Raw genomic sequence first — 17,741 nt, 5'->3', positions numbered from 1 at the left:
TCTGTACTCTATATTATGGTCTGTACTTGGCATGTAAGTTTCTGCCATTTGTTTTTAAACCTGGGATATTTTAGGAGCACAGCTAATGAAAGATCAGACAACAACCCCGGGTGGGTACACTTTAACACAAACCTTTTTTTATTTATGTGTTTCAATTTGTAAAACTTGAGCCTGTATTAGACTGCTAAAAATAGCCGCTTACGTGGAGGAACAAAAAAAGTATTTTTTTCTCCGCTGGCTTGTCTGCCTGCGATTCAGGGTGTAATTTGTGGCTTGCCAGAGGTTGACCTCGGTTGGTCAGGAAGCGGCAGCAGGCGGCGGGATAGAAAAGTGCTGTTTAGCCCTGCTGTATGTTGGGACCTGGAAGAGTGGCCTTCTAGCAGGCAGACAGGCTGAGGCCAATAAGGCTATGTCTAGTCTGTGCGTGGGTGCCCTGGCTAGCCCACAGACTAGAGCTAAAATGCTTAAGATGCAAGAGCTTGGCTCAGCCAGACACGGCGCATTGATCATTTCCTTCCAAGAACTGTCCTTTCCTCTCCTCCCGCTGGAAAAGAAAATGTCCCTCCTGTTCGTAGACCTCCGCCTGGCCCCAATGTGTAATTTCAGTCAGCATCTTGCCCTAATCTCCAAATAGCAACAGCCTGTGTGTGTTCTTTTTTTCCCCACGAGATCCCTGCTTCCAGAAGAAAACACTGCATGGCCTGATACATCAGTCATTGTTGTGTTTGTTCTGCACTTGACTTCAAACAGAGCGCGAGTTGAAAAGGAGAGTGACCTTTGTGAATCACACAGTCAGGAGCCAGGGCCAGAGTCAGACTCTGCCCAACATCTACTGTACATATGGGAGGAGGGACTTTACTTTGAGGCTCTTTCTATTCTCATATATATATATTTTTAAATTGAGGAATATACAAGGATGAATAGCCATGGAATGTTGCCCTAGAAAACACCTCTCTGCCTCTTTCACCCTGACTGACTGACTGCTGGGGGCGAAAAAAAGTGTTGTTTTTTTTTGAAGCTGTGATGTAGGTTCGCTCGGTAGGCTGGAAGCTTTTTGAACCTCTTTACACCCACTATCTTTCGCCGAGGTATATCGCGTTTAAAACAAAGAATTTCAAATGTCTGCACACGTGCATGTCAGTTGCTTCGAGTAAAAGTGTCTGCTAAATGGCATATATTGTTATATTATAGTACCATTCACCTCTTTGTCTACCTTCAACAGGGAGAAAAAAGCACATATTAAAAGAGAAGTTGGACAGCTTTAGTTGCATGTCCTTATACCTCAGATGTCCTTGCATAAAAAAAATGTTACAAAGCTGTTGATACGGTTCTTTATCTTCGTACGCATTTCTCTAGATTTGTCTTCTTCTTTTGAGTGGCAGCCCACAGGTACAAGTAAATGTATATTGATATCAAATGCAAATATGATAACTAAATATGTGAGTATATCTGAATCAATATGACTTTGAATGTTACACCTGTGCCTGTAACCTCCTTCTGAAAAAATAACGAAATAAATATATCTTATATTTGAGATTCTTCAAAGTAGCCACCCTTTGCCTTGATGACAGCTTTACAATGTAAAAAATAAAGAAAAGCCCTTAAAAGAGTAGGCGTGTCCAAACCTTTGACTGGTACTGTACATGGAATGAATGACTAACTGTATCCAGTAGAGTCCTATTAATCTACTGGATCTTTACAACACACTGAAGTATAGAAACCAATTTTCGTTCTCGTTTATTTTTATATTTGCAGGCCGGATAAACCTCTTGAGATGAGACGTCTTTTTTCGTCATGAGAAATATAGTTACTTCACTAAACTAATCAATGTTTAAGCAATTAAATAAATAAAACAGTTTCCTGTTCTCTACCTCCCAGCAGCCTATAGATATGGTCCCTTTTGATAGAAACTCAATTGTACTCATTTCAACCAACCATTTTCAACCAGCCTCTTTTACAATATACTGTACACTGAGTATACCAAACATTAAGAATGCCTGCTCTTTCCATGACATAGTCTGACCAAGTGAAAGCTATGATCACTTATTGATGACACTTGTTAAATCCACTTCAATCAGTGTAGATGAAGGGGAGGAGACAGGTTAAAGAAAGATTTTGAAGCCTTGAGACAATTGAGACGTGGATCGTGTATGTGTGCCGTTCAGAGGGTGAATTGGCAAGACAAAATATTTAAGTGCCTTTGAACAGGGTATGGTAGTAGGTGCCAGGCGCAACGGTTTGTGTCAAGAACTGCAATGCTTCTGGGTTTCTCATGCTCAACAGCTTCCCGTGTGTCTCAAGAATGGTCCACCACCCAAAGGACATCCAGCCAACTTGACACAACTGTGGGAAGCATTGGAGTCAATGTACCAGAAGATCCCCGAAGAAATGAGGCTGTTCTGAGGGTGAAAGGGGTGGGTGCAACTCAGTATTAGGAATGTGTTCCTAATGTTTGGTATACTCGGTGTATATGCTGTATTTCTATAATGGTATAGTCTATAATGGTATAGATACCATTTTATCCAGTCCACCTACCCCACCCGTAACCTATTATCCTGCTGTTTATTTGTCTTGTTTTCCACAAGTATTGCCCCTCACAAGACCTTGTGTGCACTCAGTGTACCCACTCCTCCCTCTTACCCACCCTTCCTGGTCTGGAGGTCTTATTAAGATTCATTGTTTTAATCAAGCGGAAACCAATTGCTACAGAGATACGGTGCCTTCGGAAAGTATTCAGACCCCTTGACTTTTTCCACATTTTGTTGCGTTACAGCCTTATTCTAAAATGTATGAAATTGCTTTTTTCCCTCATCCAATCTACACCCAATGCCCCATAATGACAAAGCAAAAACAGTTTTTTTGATAAAGGAAATATCACATTTACGTAAGTATTCAGACCCTTTACTCAGTACTTTGTCGAAGCACCTTTGGCAGTGATTACACTCTTGAGCCTTCTTGGGTATGACGCTACAAGTTAGGCACACCTGTATTTGGGGAGTTTCTCCCATTTTTCTCTGCTAATCCGCTAAAGCTCTGTCAGGTTGGATGGGGAGCGTCACAGCACAGCTATTTTCAAGTCTTTCCAGAAATGTTTGATCGGGTTCAAGTCCGGACTCTGGCTGGGCCATGCAAGTACATTCAGAGACTTGTCCCGAAGCCACTCCTGCGTTGTCTTGGCTCTGTGCTTAGGGTCATTGTCCTGTTAGAAGGTGAACCTTCACCCCAGTCTGAGGTCCTGAGCATTATGGAGCAGGTTTTCATCAAGGATCTCTCTGTACTTTGCTCCATTCATCTTTCCCTCGATCCTGACTAGTCTCCCAGTCCCTGCCTCTGAAAACATCCTCACGGCATGTTGCTGCCACCACCATTCTTCACCGTAGGGATGGTGCCAGGTTTCCTCCAGACATGACACTTGGCTCTTAGGCCAAAGAGTTCAATCTTGGTTTCATCAGACCAGAGAATCTTGTTTCTCATGGTCTGAGAATTAATTAAAAAGTAGGATTATTTTAGATTCTTTTGAATAAATGATTTTTTTTTATTTTTTTAAGTCAAATCGACAATTGGTAACCCAACCCTTATGGGATTAATTGACACATAATCAAGCATTACAATAATTCACTATGGTAATTATTGTCTGAGAGTCCTTTAGGTGCCTTTTGGCAAACTCCAAGCTGGCTGTCATGTGCCTTTTACTGAGGAGTGTCTTCCGTCTGTCCACTCTAACATAATGGCCTGATTGGTGGAGTGCTGCTGAGATGGTTGTTCTTCTGGAAGGTTCTCCCATCTCCACAGAGGAACTCTGGAGCTCTGTCAGAGTGACCATCGGGTTCTTGGTTACCTCCCTGACCAAGGCCCTTCTCCCCCGATTGCTCAGTTTGGCAGGGCGGCCATCTCTAGGAAGAGTCTTGGTGGTTCCAAACTTCTTCCATTTAAGATTGATGGAGGCCAAGAAATGTTTTGGTACCCTTCCCCAGCTCAATTCCGAGTCTCATAGCAAAGGGTCTGAATACTTGTAAATGTAAATAGGTGTTCCTGTTTTTTTTAACAGACTTGCACCATTTCTAAAAACCTGTTTTCCCTTTGTCAATATGTGGTATTGTGTGTAGGTTGCTGAGTTTTTATTTTAGAATAAGGAGTGTAACATAGTCATTTGCCCAGTGGCTCTGTACTACAGCATCTTAATTTCAGCCAGTTTGGCAAAGTAGGAAAATAATCCTGCAGCATCGGGAAATGTGAATTATTATGTGGATTCTAATTAATGGATATTTTTTATAGGGGTTGATACATTTTTTGTTACGTCAAATCAAGTCTGACATTTTGATGTGGAAATTGCAAACTTTAGAAGCCTTTTTAAAACCTTGAATACACTACAAATTTTGCTTTTCTTGGCCACAAAAGAGCGATCAAAGTAAGATCCTACATCTGTATGGTCATGCAAACAGCCTGATGCTGTGGCTGTTTAAAAACACAGGCAACACTTGAGGGCGGTATGAAGGCTGAAACATGTCTGGATCAAGTTGAAGTTGAGATTTGAGCACCAGTGATACTAGACAGCATTTGTCACATACAGTGGGGCAAAAAAGTATTTAGTCAGTCACCAATTGTGCAAGTTCTCCTACTTAAAAAGATGAGAGAGGCCTGTAATTTTCATCATAGGTACACTTCAACTATGACAGACAAAATGAGAAAAACAAAATCCAGAAAATCACATTGTAGGACTTTTTATGAATTTATTTGCAAATGATGGTGGAAAATAAGTACCTGGTCACCTACAAACAAGCAAGATTTCTGGCTCTCAGAGAACTGTAACTTCTTTAAGAGGCTCCTCTGTCCTCCACTCGTTACCTGTATTAATGGCACCTGTTTGAACTTGTTATCGGTATAAAAGACACCTGTCCACAACCTCAAACAGTCACACTCCAAGCTCCACTATGGCCAAGACCAAAGAGCTGTCAAAGGACACCAGAAACAAACTTGTAGACCTGCACCAGGCTGGGAAGACTGAATATGCAATAGGTAAGTAGCTTGGTTTGAAGAAATCAACTGTGGGAGCAATTATTAGGAAATGGAAGACATACAAGACCACTGATAATCTCCCTCGATCTGGGGCTCCACGCAAGATGGACCCCGTGGGGTCAAAATGATCACAAGAACGGTGAGCAAAAATCCAAGAACCACACGGGGGGACCTAGTGAATGACCTGCAGAGAGCTGGGACTAAAGTAACAAAGCCTACCATCAGTAACACACTACGCTGCCAAGGTCTCAAATCCTGCAGTGCCAGACGTGTCCCCCTGCTTAAGCCAGTACATGTCCAGGCTCGTCTGAAGTTTGTTAGAGAGCATTTGGATGATCCAGAAGAAGATTGGGAGAATGTCATATGGTCAGATGAAACCAAAATATAACTTTTTGGTAAAAACTCAACTTGTCGTGTTTGGAGGACAAAGAATGCTGAGTTGCATCCAAAGAACACCATACCTACTGTGAAGCATGGGGGTGGAAACATCATGCTTTGGGGCTATTTTTCTGCAAAGGGACCAGGACGACTGATCCGTGTAAAGGAAAGAATGAATGGGGCCATGTATTGTGAGATTTTGAGTGAAAACCTCCTTCCATCAGCAAGGGCATTGAAGATGAAACGTGGCTGGGTCTTTCAGCATGACAATTTTCCCAAACACACCGCCCGGGCAACGAAGGAGTGGCTTCATAAGATGCATTTCAAGGTCCTGGAGTGGCCTAGCCAGTCTCCAGATCTCAACCCTATAGAAAATCTTTGGAGGGAGTTGAAAGTCAGTGTTGCCCAGCAACAGCCCCAAAACATCACTGCTCTATAGGATATCTGCCTGGTGGAATGGGCCAAAATACCAGCAACAGTGTGTGAAAACCTTGTGAAGACTTACAGAAAACGTTTGACCTCTGTCATTGCCAACAAAGGGTATATAACAAAGTATTGAGATAAACTTTTGTTATTGACCAAATACTTATTTTCCACCACAATTTGCAAATAAAATCATTAAAAATCCTACAATGTGATTTTCTGGAGAAAACAATTCTCATTTTGTCATAGTTGAAGTGTACCTATGATGAAAATTACAGACCTCTCTCATCTTTTTAAGTGGGAGAACTTGCACAATTGGTGGCTGACTAAATACTTTTTTGCCCCACTGTATAGCAGCTATCTGTCCACAGTAAGTGGTAATATCAGATGTCTGATGAAGGCCGAGGATAACCATATCCCACTTTACCAAAATGTGGTGGATGAGACAACCCCCCACCCCCACTAAAACAATACTTCAACAGGTACTCATCTCAAAAAGAAACGGTGAGTGTTGCTCATGTACATAACATTTTCATTGTCTATTGTTGTATCTAAAATCACCTCTGTCGGTGATGGACATGAAGTTACTGTAGTCACACTCATCATCGCCACAGATACAGTCAGTATCTCCTCCCTCAGAATATTTCCACCGTATCTCATGTCCCTCATCCGTACAACAAGAGTGCATATGGCTTTCTCTTCTCACTTTGAGTCACCAGCAGCGCTGTCTGTCTTAACCCACACTAACCACAGTATGTGTCACATCTTTGCCAACTTCAACCATAACCTTTCAGTCCGTGCCCTCACAGTGTATTTCAGACGCACGTGGGTTGCATTTACGTAGCTACACCTCCTATCTATGACTGAGCACGTCTGGGGTGCCCCAGATTGATTGTTCCGTGGCAGTCCCTCATTAACCTTATCATGTAGACTCCATAGTCGAGTCACCACTGTAAGAGGCCAAATCATGCAGATGTTGCATTTGGAAGAAATACATCATATGACTTGCGTGTACAATGAGTGGGGAGTGAGTGGTCAAATTATTCGATTATTTGATTATTTTTTATGATCTGCGTGGCGTTCATTTCCGAACGTCTAGACTAACCTACTCCTCTGCTAATGTTATGGCTTGTCTTTTACATTTATTTACCTAGGCAAGTCAGTTAAGAGCAAATTCGTATTTACAATGACAGCCTAGGAACACTGTGTAACTGCCTTGTTCAAGGGGCAGAAGGGCAGACTTTTTACCTTGTCAGCTCGGGGTTTCGATCAAGCAACCTTTTGTTTGCTGGCCCAACACTCTAACCACTAGGCTACCTGCCGCCCCGTTCCCATCTCAGTGTGCACATGCAGACTAATTATCCCCACTCACACATTTACGTATCCATACTGTATGTGTTGTAGCCTCACCTTCGTTCCAAAATTAGCTTTCTTACACTCTTGTCAGCGTTGCTGCCAGCGGGTCATCTGACTTGGTATGGGCACTGGCAGTCACTCTCTGCCTGTGTAATGTGAGCTAGCCCCGCTTGGTCAGGTCCAGGGACACTTCATGTATTGGTATGTGTGAATGTGCTTTAACCTCTCACCATGGCCAGGCAGCCACAGTACAACAGTCCTGAACGGGTTTACAGGCAGGCAGTGTATCACTAGAAACCCTTACTGGCACGCTACATGACATCCATTTATGTCACCTGTCCAATTAACCAATAAGGCCCGAGGGGGTGTGGTATATGGCTAAAAGCCAGGTACTCCGATGCAACGAAGGGTGCCTGGATACAGCCCTTAGCCGTGGTATATTGGCCATATACCACACACCAACGTAATTAGAGCAGTACAAATAAATGTTTTGTCATACCCGTTGTATACGGTCTGATATATCAAGGCTTTCAGCCAATCAGCATTCAGGGATCGAATCACCCAGTTTATAATTTACCTTATAGCATAGTAGAGGGAGGGATGCTTTTGTTTGTTTAACACAGCCCTATGAAAACTCTATGAACAGATTATTTTTAAGGAGTCTACTGGTGATATCTACGGTGGATCCTTCTTTTTTTAATCATTCAATTGGCATTAGAGTATTTGTGTAACCATATTTAATTTATTCGTCTTTTCATCAGTTCGATTTTGAGGACACATTTCGCGGATTTTGAGTTTAAAGAGGAAATGCTGATGGGGGGGTCAATGTTAAAAATATGAATGGCTGAAATTCTCAGTCACATTTCACAACATTGGTGGAAAAACCAAAACTACAGACTTCATTAATGATTATGTCGTTTTTCAGCTTTTATGAATGAGCGATAGCCTTCACAGCGATATCCCTCCTCTGCAAAAAAGGACCATTTGTATGGTTCTCTTTTATTTCGAGTGTATGATTGTGCTTCCTGCAAGAACAGGGCTTATTGTGGCATATAATGACAACTGTAAATAACCATAGAAACAGGATTGTCATGTGAAAATGGCGGATCTTTTTTCTGTGTCCCAAATGGCACCCTATTGGTCGAGATCGGTGTAGAAGAACTTGACTGGCCTATACAGAGCCCTGACCTCAACCCCATCAAACACTTTTGGGATGAATTGGAACGCCGACTGCGAGCCTAATCGCCCAACCTCAGGGCCCGGCCTCACTCATGCTCGTGGCTGTATAGAAGCAATTCTCCACGGCAAAAAAAAAAAAAAAGATTTTGATTTCACCTCATTTTAACATTCTGTCATGAAGATGTTCATCTTCATTAAAAAAAACGAATTTTCCCATCTCAAGAGGTCAAATTTAAAAAATGACTATAGTTGGTGCCTGTTAAAGATAGACTGAGTGAAATGAAGTTGCCATGAGCAGCACCGTATCTATGCATTTGCACGGGTTCTCTTCACGCTGTTACAGTGTGGCAGTCTCTGGGCCAATTTAGCAGAGAAGTTGAGCCTCGCGTTTCAATGCTCTTAGTTGTTCCAGAGATTGACCCACTATGATGTTTACTTTCTGCATCTAAGTGCCAAATAAAGTAATAGGGGTTGACTAACAAGGTTGATGATTTCAGAAGTTAAATCAGCCATAAATCCCTTTTGTGACAGGTGGAATGGAAACTTGTTGTGTGCAACAGGGTGTGGCACAAAAAAAAATGTATTGTTAAAATATGTTTCGCCTGTCTATCTGTGGGTAACAGGGATGACATGTTATGTTCGACACGTTCAGTTTTCCACCACAAAACACAAAAATTGCCAAAAGGAGTAGAACTAGCTCACCTGCTTTTACACTATGATTTCACTATTAGATGTTCAATGATTCTTTTGAAGAAAAAAAAAATGAAAAAAATTGTAGTTTCACCATATTATAACAAGAGTACAGTTCAGATAACAGCGTTCAAATTAAAATGAAGGACATATGTAAATGAATCACTAATCACATGAAGTAAATAATAATCTTTTAAAAAACGACTTTGTCAGAGCAACAAAATAACTCTGGCTTTACAGTAACGGTGACAACTTAGAGAAATCTTTGGGTCAAGTGGGTTAAAATCTTCCTAGCAGTCACAGAGGGTGCACGGAGGGTCATGTCAAAATGCTGAAATGTGGCACTTTAACAAGTCTTTATTCATATGACAAATCAGATTTATTGAATTCTCCATGTGGTTTATATTAAAGGGCACTTCGTTTAATTTAACAGGCTTTTAAATTGAATATTGGTGCACAATTTCTACTTCAAATATCAAAGGGACGCAAAACGCACTCATTTCCTGGAGTGACCTACATACACATGCACGTTCAAATACACACACACACACACACACACACGCTGAACAACATACTCAGCCTTTGAAGGCTTCATGTGGGTGGTTTTGTGTGCCATATTTTTTCCTATGGGGAGAGTTTCCATTTGCAAGGTGTTGTTTTATTTAGTTTGTTGTTGAGCTGTTGAAGGTTTATTTCATTGCTAATTATCACATCAACTTTTCTCATATGGGCTTCTTTCTTTCTCTGTATTGTTGTTTAGTGTAAAGCCCTCCATCTGGTCTCTCTCCCACCACTACCCCCCATCCCCTACCCCTCATCCCCTACCCTCCTACCCCTCATCCTCCAGCCAGCACCTTCCATTGGGCCCCATTAATAATGCAGGGGACAATCCCGCCTCGGAAACACTCCTCCCCCCTCTGGCCTGCCAATCACCCGGCTTAATTAGCACGTGAGAGCATGGTCGCCAAGCGCCCGGCCACCCATTCACCAATCACCACACACCTCTGGCTCTGGTGGCAACGCTCAAAATCTTCATGGTAACCAGATTCATCTGAAATAACCCCAATACTATCTTGATCACCTTTTTGGCAGTTTCAGGCCAAAGTGATGGTGTGAGTGTTTTGCTTGTGTCAGAGTTTTGTGTGGTTGATATCGCTGAGGTGTCCGTGGTTGCATTATAGCTTCATTAGAAAGGGTTCTGTGATTATTGAACTGATCACATGAGGAGGAAGGGGTCATTAACCGACGAGACAAAGGAGAGGGAATTTGCTTGAGGTGCAGATTAGGGTAGTTAGTGATTATCCTGTTGCTTTAGTCAATACCAATGTACTCTCCGAGATTAGACACACAAAGGCGTGTACGACACATTACTTTTCTACCATTTCTAACATGTAAGTAATATCAAGTTGCTAGTTACAATTCAGGTAGAAACAATGTCTGGATCCAGTGGATTGTCGTACTCTTCTTGGAGACAGCCATTGCCTCATCTACCTTCCAAATCAACAAAATGTTTGTCACGGACACTGGCCAGCTCAGAAATACAGTAATAGAAACATGTTAAAGTATGGAGGAATCTACTCTACTGTATTAGAAGTGTGGCCACAGCGTTAATATCAAAGTAGACACAGAATGAGATACAACAGTGAATATTATTTACATTTGAGTCCATGCAGAATTATAGCCAGGGTCTATAGATAACTCCGTGTTTCTATCACATTTGCAGTCTGTTACCATATAAGACAGCGTAATGACTCACCCTGCTTTCTGACCTACAATGTGGGAAGGGAAGTCATGATTCATGCAAGCTGCAGCTAATGCAGGCCGGAGCCTAAAATACTCTGGTATGCCATCTCACACACTCACATGCACACTCACACACTCACATATGCACAGATGTACTCAGCAACAGTTTGTGAGACATGAGAAAGTTACCAGAGTGTGGAGAGTAACAGAATGACTGGCCAAGTTGAGAAGGCTTTCTGAGGTAATGCTAGCATGTTTGTCTATATTGTGAGATGCATTCCAGGTACGAGCTACATAACTTGCATTTTGTGTCAGGAAGTGGTGCGAAGAGTTGCTGTGTTATTGTTTTTGGTAAGTCACGTAGTTGTAGTCTTAACACTCTTGTCGTAAAAGTAGATTCTGCAATTATAGCAATTAAATCACTCCAACCTCATTACAACTTCATCTAAATGAGGGACTGCTTCAAAAAATCTAATTAAACGTTGCCGCTTATGTTGACATACTAATTTGACTAAGGCACTGTGCGGTGGAATTAAAGAGCACTGATTAGATAAAACAAAAATCCCCTTAACTTCATCATTAGAATGAATTTGATACTCTTAAAGAGAGGGATTTACTCTGCAGGTAAGATCAGAAGGAAGGCTATACAGTACGATGTATGTTTCATTTCAATCAACAGTAAGTCATGACTCATGAGAGAGCCTGTAATGTGGACTGTCTGGAATAACTTCTATGCTAGCTACATGTGTAAGGACCACCCTCTTTTCTCACAGGCAATACGTGAGCATTTTAACCTGCTGTAGTCTGGCTAACAGTTGTCTTTGATAGTTTAAACAGTGTGTGCTATTGTACTTTTTACTCATTGTTTTCTTTTTGGAGGGTGAATCCCGATGGTGTTCTTAGTATTGATTACATTCTGAAGGATATGGCACTCTGCCTGCCTCATTAAGACATTAACTACCTTTGATTTTAATGGTAGATTGCACAGAACTCTAAGGGACGGTTTCCCGGACACAGATTAAGCCTAGTCCTGGACAAAAAAAATGGACTAGGCTTAACTTTGACACACAGGTGTAATCATTCTAGTGGTCCCTGCAGCGTACGCTCAAAATGGTGTGATTAGAATGCTTATTTAAAGGGCCTACCGGGTGGCTCAGTGGTCTAAGGCACTGCATCGCAGTGCTAGCTTTGCTACCAGAGATTCTGGGTTCGAGTCCACCAATATTGCAGCTGGCCGCGACTGGGGGGGCCTATGGGGCAGCGAACAATTGGCCCAGCATCGTCTGGGTTTGGCCGGCAGGAATATCCTTGTCTCATCACGCACTAGTGACTCCTGTGGCAGGCCGGATGCAGTGCACGCTGACCAGGCCGCCAGGTGCACAGTGTTTCCTCCGACACATTGGTGCGGCTGGCTTCCGGGTTGGATGGGCATTGTGTCAAGAAGCAGTTGGGTTGTGTTTCGGAGGGCGCATAGCTCTCGACCTTTGCCTCTCCCAAGTCTGTATGGGAGTTGCAGCGATGAGACAAGACTACTACCAATTGGGGAGAAAAAAGGTGTACATTTTATTTTTTATAAAAAAATAATGGTTATTTAGAACGTCCAGTTTCGATTGATGCAATTTGAGCTGGCTACCCTGTTTTTTCACAGAAACTTGTTTCACAAACACAGTCCTTACAATGTTATATCCTGAATGTGACTAGTTTATTTTTGGATGCAATGTTCAGACATTCACAGAAGTAGCGTTAGCATAACACATTCATCCAAACCAGAAAATGTAGGCTACATTAGTCCTAGCGCTAGCTGAGGAAAGATTGACGGTCAACTCTCAGCTGACAGAAACCATAATATCAATAATATCAATAAGCTAATAGCAATTACTATTTACAAGTCATCACATCACAGGTGAGCTCACCATTGATCGGAATAATTGAGTAAAAAACGTTATAAAAATGTTAAGTAATCCAACGATGGGTAGTTTGTGCGGTCCGCCATGTTTTTTTGTTGTTGAGGCAACCAAAGATAAGAAGATGAGACAAGATGAGTTTGGTCTGTTTGCAATATGCATGTTGAAGAGGGTGTGTCATCTACCATCATTCACTTCCCTTCATTCACTTCAGGGAGTTTACTTGAAAGATGAGTGAACCATCCCACTTCATTTTGTTATAACATCTTTTGTCTGATAGACTTTACGTGACACCCAGAATGCATTGTATCATGTCAACAAACATGGCACCACACATAGCTGGCAAATAGCTTAGCATTAGCTCATCATAATCAGGACAACCTTCATAAAAGTATTTTACACACATCATATGTGTCCATTAAAATCTATGCAAGAATTGGTGTCACCAGTACTGTAAAAGATTGGTGTCACCAAGACTGTAAATAGATTATACTCCATACATACATACGGTATGCTCCACTAGAAATGACAACACGATATACAGAAAATAAGGCACTTACTTTGATAGGAACACACACACGTCCAAAGTTATTATTTGTAAGGAAAACAACAATGAAGGCAATTCGAGCACCAGCCAGAAAATGTGCCGGGGGGGAAAGTTTGTGCAAGACTGCGCAAATGTCTGCATACTTGATGTGCGGAAACACTGGGGAAGTGCTTGGCCTCTACTCCAAGAGAGAAGTTTGTCCTGCTCAGTAAAGCCTTAAACATAAATTGTCCACAACAGTAAAATGGGCTACTTCTATGTGAATTAATGAGAAGACGGAACACACCTCAATTCAAAATGTTGTTAGAAAATAAAACTTGAAACTAATTTGAAATCGACAAATTTAAGCATAGCCTATAAAGGGCAGCACGTGTTAACTGTTCTGTTGCATAGCAATCACATTTTGGAACCGTGAGTGTATTCTGAAATCACGCGCATAAAAAGAAACTCACACGTGAAAAGGTTAATCTGTGTGCCCGAGAAACCACCCCTTAATGTTATTACTGTGCAAGTCTCCCAGTGCTCCGGCAGGTGTGCAAAATCAGATGTGCTCTCTCCTCTCCTCCCTTCTTCCTTCCCTCTCCTTCCTCCTCTCCTCCCTCACTTTTCTCTCCTCCTGCCTTCACAATCACCAGACACAGAGCTGATCCCATTCATCAATGTCAGCAGGCAGGAGCTCCAGGGTTTGGTCTGCAAAACTGCAGAGAATCACCTTAGGGAGTCATAGACCCAGAGGCTCTATTCCAAAAGACTGTCCCGAACCAGGTCTGAGTAACATTGCATACCACACCTGGAATCATATTATCCACTCATTTCAGACTCTAACCATTGTAAAGCAATGTGTCTTACAAAATTCCTTCAATTAATATTTCAAGTCTCTGGCAACCTATGGTCGAAAATGTATGATATGCTGTTTTTAGCTCTGGCTCGGGATCAAAGCGTAGGGAGGCAATATTTATCTCTATCTGGGTGAAAAGGTTCTGGGTCCATTTGTTGATTGAGTTGGGCTTTAATGAACCCCTGGCATAGCCTGACTCGTCTCTGTGTCTTTGGCCCAGCACTTTGCCTTGAACGCTGAGGTCTCTCTTTCCTGCTTATGGTCTGTCTGCCACATCTGTAACCCCTCTCTGTGGCCTGAGCAGACCCATAGTTCAATGCAGATGCACTATCCACTGTGCTCTCATAGCCACGTGTTCATGTAGAGACCTCTATTACTGAACGCGTCATAGATTCAGCATGAACTCGCTTGCGTGAATGGTTCTACATCATTTAATGAGTTAAAAATGAGATCAGAAGTGACAGAAAAGTAACCATGCAGTATGACCAGGCTAAACCAAAATGGTTCCACGTTAAATAGGTTCAACGAGGTCAGTTCAGGGGAGTCACATTGTTTACAGATCAACTGTATTCCATAGAAGAGCTCAGTCAGCGCCGTCAGCACGTCGAACGTCTGTGTCCTGTATGCATGGTCTCCGGGTTCAATACGAGAATCCATTGAACTGATGGAAGCCAGATTGATCCATATCTTGGCCTCTGAGAGTAACAGCTTTTCTCAGCCACTGACGTCACTGTCTTATCTGTCTGTGGTTACACAGTCATCTGGAAACCCCCGCTGAGAAGAGATCCTTTCTTTCACTCTTGTTTCTTACATTTTTCTCCCTCAGGCAAGAGAATCATTCTCTCTCATTGCATGATACATTTCTTTAACATTTTAGTCATTGATTTAAAAGACACTCACATCCAGAGCGACTTACATTAAGTAGCGAGTGCATACATTTTCGTACTTTTTCATACTGGGGATCTGCCGTAGTACTTAAATGTACATTTTGTCATAAGCAAAACATGTTTACGAAAACATATGTTACATTGCCAGCCTCTGTCATTAACCAGTCATTAAAGCCCTGGTTACTCCTTAGCCCAATAAACAGTATCGGTCCTTGAATGGTGCCTTGAGGAACACCAGACACTGATAAAGCCCAGTGGTACATACCAGAGAGACATCTAAGGTCACTTAAAGGCAGCGCTTCTGAGTCCATTCTCATTACAATTATTCATTAGCCCTCTGATAGTGATCTCTGTTTCAATCAATTCCTATTCTCAAACATCCTCACTCTGCATATTCTATAATGAAGCATTAACATGTTTCCATCGCTGTAGTTTGGCTAGGAATGAACTGCCACCTTCGGTGTGATATCACAGATTTTTGCTGAATATCAATGAGACCTACAGCATGTGCTCACTTCAACTTGTCTGTTATTTATATATTTTTGTATGATTTATTTCTATGCAGAATTAGGGAGAAATATCTCCACAAATTCCATCACTACCTTAACAGTGCTCTGCCCAGCCCTCTTAGGTGTCTGACTGTCTGCGCCTCTCAATGATTCGGTTTCACGAATCTACTACAATTAATTTACCTAAAGCCCCAGACCAAATCCCTCTAACAGGTTGAGGAAATAATTACCTTGATGGCAAGGAGAACATGTACTACATGGATTCCTGCATCACTGTTGTAATATCAATACATGATTTCACGATTTAATAGTTGAACAACTACCCATGAGGCCCTCCAGGTGGTTTAATAAGCAGAATTCTGTCATTTCCTGCGGGAGAGAGAGAAATCTAGCTGCATGAAGAGAACCATGCAGGAGCCTGAGAGCATTGAGTTGAGGAAATTGCCACTTAGGTATAATGGAATAGTCATCTGGGTTGACCTTCATGTTGCAGTGAGTGGAGGGATCTGCTCCCTCATTTTAGAGAAATTGCAAAGATGAATGTATGCATTTATAGGAAGATACAGCAGGCACTGGGAGGAACACATGTCTGTCTGTCTCTCTCTCTCTTTCTTTCTCTCTCTGTCTGTCTCTCTGTCTCTGTCTGTTAATATTGGAGCACTATTGAAACACATCAACCCCTCACAATAAAGTGACTGCCTTTAAAAACCAACAAATCCCTTTGAAAACTGTCGCATCAATTCGATTCAGAAACCACTGTTCCAGTGTCAAAATGTAAATAGGACCATTTGGGTCAGGAAGTCAGTCTCGTCTTAAAACGGAGTTTGGAACATCCGTGCGTCATAGCGGGTAATTGAAGGTTGGTTTTTTGATTTGACGGTGTCCATTTGCCCACTCACATGCATGGGTAACAGCTGTGATTGCTCTCTATCCAACAGCATAGGCATGTCGGTTTACTTATTTGATTATAATTTCTTTAAAGATAAATCACATCCAGTCTGAACTGTGCGATGTAGTAGGGAGTTTTAGTTTGCAACAGGCCAATATTATACATAGTTTAGTGCATAAAATGTGGTAATTAACGACAAGGACCATAATCCATTGCGCATCTACTTGTCCAGTCTGTGTTTATTTTATACCTGCTACAGAAGAGACAAAAGAATGCTTGATTGTGAGGTTATATAGAGAGCAGCTGTTGCTTAGTGAGGGAGCTCTACCTGAAAATACATGATCTAAGTGATTGATAGTCAGTATTCAGCAGTCCTAAAAGTATGCCTTATTTACTTTTAAGAACTACTAATACTGATTTTTGTCAGACAGCACAGGCAGCAGCTCTATAGAGATGAGATGACTTGGAATGAAATAATAAAGTCATCAAATAAAACAAATGTAACATACACAACAAATGAAATATTTTATTAAAGTCAAATAATGTGAATCAATTATGGTTAATAAGTGATCAGCAGTAATGGGCAGTCACTACCATCATGGGACTTTATCATGGGACTTTATTTTATTCTGTGTCACAGCATTCAACCCACATAATGGATAGTTTTTTAAAAATGATTTAAATCGGAAAAAAAACGTGATTTCATTTTTGTTTTTATAGAACCGACCTAATCGCTCAGCACTTAGAAACAGGAAAACACACGTGCCAATCGACGTGTTCAGTGGCTCTTTAAAGCCATGTTTGACATCCGCTGGGCTATACCTCTACAAGCATATTTGTTATTGCAAGCTACTTCATTTGGATTCTGTCATTAAAGCCATGCTCATCCTCAAGAGTAATTACAGGCATCTGTCCTAATGGTACACAGTAACACAGTGTTCTCTCCTGTTCCTCGTAGCCTTGCTACTATCCTGCTTAGGAGACTTGGGCCTTCGTCCCAAATGGCACCTTATTCCCTAGACCAGAGCCCGATGGGCCTTAGTCATAAGTGGTGCACTATAAAGGGGTGAGGGTGCCATTTGGAACGGCTATTTGTTTGTTTTCCAGGGCAGAAACTTTAGTAAGACGCTGGCCAAGCTGCTCCCATGATGAAGAAACTCATTTAACTCATGTTCTTAACCACAGCAGGTACAGCACATCAACTTGTTTGTTTTATACTGCAAGCACAGGCCTATATGCTTTCAAAGAACAATAAGGTATGCACATATAAGGATTTGTCATTGGGGTGTCGGCACTCAGCACAGTAGTTCTATTGTTTGTTGAAGAAATACTCGTTTCAGTTTTGGAATGGGTAGGGAATAACAAGACAAGTTATTCAGATG

General features: G+C 41.7%; 1 protein-coding gene across 3 annotated transcripts in view; it reads left to right on the top strand.

The window, feature by feature from the left end:
* Positions 1–17,741, top strand: part of LOC110522120 (transcription regulator protein BACH2) — a 99,152-nt gene that overhangs the window by 48,514 nt on the left and 32,897 nt on the right. The window contains exon 1 of one of the 3 annotated variants that reach the window (XM_036975670.2): positions 10,861–11,026. The exons of the other annotated variants lie outside the window; for them this stretch is intronic. The gene's annotated coding sequence lies outside the window, so the exon portion shown is untranslated. Of the gene's footprint in view, positions 1–10,860; positions 11,027–17,741 lie in introns of those variants that run through there. 3 annotated transcript variants of the gene reach the window in all.

The sequence above is a fragment of the Oncorhynchus mykiss genome, chromosome 4 (genome assembly GCF_057628025.1).
Source record: "Oncorhynchus mykiss isolate SJ-2025 chromosome 4, ASM5762802v1, whole genome shotgun sequence".
Taxonomy (NCBI): domain Eukaryota; kingdom Metazoa; phylum Chordata; class Actinopteri; order Salmoniformes; family Salmonidae; genus Oncorhynchus; species Oncorhynchus mykiss.
The sequence above is the reverse complement of the archived record's forward strand: the minus strand, read 5'-3'. Positions and strand labels throughout refer to the sequence as shown.